The 2,500-nt window shown below is 35.5% G+C and overlaps 1 protein-coding gene across 1 annotated transcript in view; it reads right to left on the bottom strand.

Annotated features, from left to right (window-relative positions):
• The window catches only part of LOC138863309 (putative neural-cadherin 2), a 27,265-nt gene that overhangs the window by 11,683 nt on the left and 13,082 nt on the right, over positions 1 to 2,500 (bottom strand). The gene's annotated exons all lie outside the window — the stretch shown is intronic.

Here is a 2,500-nt window from a genome sequence, read left to right as displayed (position 1 = left end):
GAAAGAAGATCGGGAAGAGGTATAGAAGCGAGGATAGGGGAAGGGGGAGAGAAGGTAACGCAGAACCCGAAAAACGTGATGACGGTAGAAAAGGAGGAAGCGAAGGAGGGAAGAGAAAGGGGAAGAGGATAAGACGAGAGGAAAGAGAGGGGGACAGCAGAGAATGAGCGAGGATGGAGGAGAGTGAAATAGAGGATTAGTGGGACGCGGGAGGGAAGGTAAGGGAGGCAGAAGTGAAAAGTTAATTATGATCATCTGAATGAACAAATTTGGTGATGCACAGTGTAATGGCATACAATCATTGTGGTTAATGTGATAGTGATAATAATGACGATAATGATACTAATGACGTTGCTGCTGATAATATGATACTCATATTAGTGAAAATCATAACGTTGATGATAATAATTGTATTGGTAATGATGATAAAGATGATAGACTAGTTTTAGTAATATCAATAGTAATCATGATAATAGCAATGGTAAAATGATGCGGTTATTGATTTTAATGACAATGGCAGTACAAAAAAAATATTCATACCATAACAACAGCAATAAAGATAATGATAGAAATAGTGATGATGATCAATAATGATAATGATGACAATGGAGAGAATGATGATAATAATGATAATAATAATAATAATAATAATAATAGCAATGATGAGAAAACATTTAAACAACAAAAATGTAAAAACAACAGTATGGATAATAACGTTATTACAAAAACAGTGCTGTGTGGTGCTGCGTTAGACGTCAGCTCAAGCTCCATACCCCAAGTGGATGGTAACCCCTGCCATTTCTTGCACATAGAAAGCTATTTAGAAGGACAATAAACACACAACGGTAATTTAACAGGTCAATAGATCCTGTCAACAGACCCTATGGGAGAGAAAAGGAGCATCGTAGTTTGAGAATATCAATATGATAATAATGGTAGTATCAAAAAAAATATAATCATAATGATATTAGTCCTTTAACTAGAAAACATTCTGAGAATATGTCTCTAATATCCTTTGATAGGAAAATCATAAGGATGATAGTAATAATAGTTGTAATAACAATGGCAGTAATTATAGTTATAATAACAATTTCACTACTAATAATAGTTATAATAATGATTATAAGGATAGTAATGATAAGAATGATACAAATTATATAAATTATGATTATAATGATAATAGTAATGACAATTATATTAATAATAATATGGATATTAATAATAAGATTAACAATAATGATAATAGTAATAACAATCATGATAACAACAAAAAAATATATAAAGAAATAATCATGAAAACAATTATAATAATTAAGATCTTAGCCAAAAATGAAAAAAAAAATGATATTAATAATAAGATTAAAAACAAACAAAAGGATAAGAACAATAATGATAATAATGACGTAACAATAATAAAAAAAATATATAGAAATAATCATGAAAACAATAATAATAATTAAGATCTTAGCCAAATATGAAAAAAGAAAAAAAAAAATGATAATGAAAAGAAAGCCAAAGGTTCACATTTGCTACAATGTGGCCACGCTAATTGGACCTGCCACTTGCAACTGTCACCAGAAGTCTGCAGCGAATCTCCTTGCGATTTGCTCTACATCGTGCGAATAAGAGAGGGGAAGAAAGGGGAAGAAAGAGGGGAAGTGAGGAGAGGAAAGAGAGGAAGGAAGGGGGGGGGAAGAGTGGATGCCGAGGGAGGAAAGGGGAGAGGAGAGAGGGGAAGGAAGGGGGGGAAGAGTGGAAGCCGAGAGAGGAAAGAGGAGAGGAGATAACGGTAGCGAGGAGAGGAAAGAGGGGAAGTGAGGAGAGGAAAGAGAGGGAATCAAGGGAGGAAGAGGGGAAGCGGGGGAGGAGAGAGGGGAGGGAAGAGAGGTGATGGGAGGGAAGCGAGGGGGAAGCGGGGGAGGGGAGGGAAGGGAGGTGAGGGAAGAGAGAAAGAGGAAGCGAGAGGAAGAAAGAGTTGGAAGAGAGGGGAGGATACAAGTGAAAAGAGGAGAGGTTATAGGGCGCAAGAGGAAGAGGGAAGACGGAGAGACGGTTGAACAGGGTGAAAGGAAGCAAGAATGAAGGGAAGGAGAAAGAAAGAGAGAGAGAGAGAGAGAGAGAGAGAGAGAGAGAGAGAGAGAGAGAGAGAGAGAGAGAGAGAGAGAGAGAGAGAGAGAGAGAGAGAGAGCGTGAGAGAGATAGAGAGATAGATAGATAGATAGATAGATAGAGAGAGAGAGAGAGAGAGAGAGAGAGAGAGAGAGAGAGAGAGAGAGAGAGAGAGAGAGAGAGAGAGAGAGAGAGAGAGAGATGGATAAATAAATAGATAAATAGAGAGAGAGATGGGTATATATATATATATATATATATATATATATATATATATATATATATATATATATATATATATATATATATATATATATATACATATATTTATATATCTATCTATCTATCTATCTATCTATATCTATCTATCTATCTATCTATCTATCTATCT

This window comes from Penaeus vannamei, chromosome 11, assembly GCF_042767895.1.
Source record: "Penaeus vannamei isolate JL-2024 chromosome 11, ASM4276789v1, whole genome shotgun sequence".
Taxonomy (NCBI): domain Eukaryota; kingdom Metazoa; phylum Arthropoda; class Malacostraca; order Decapoda; family Penaeidae; genus Penaeus; species Penaeus vannamei.
This window is presented reverse-complemented; position numbering and strand designations above follow the sequence as displayed.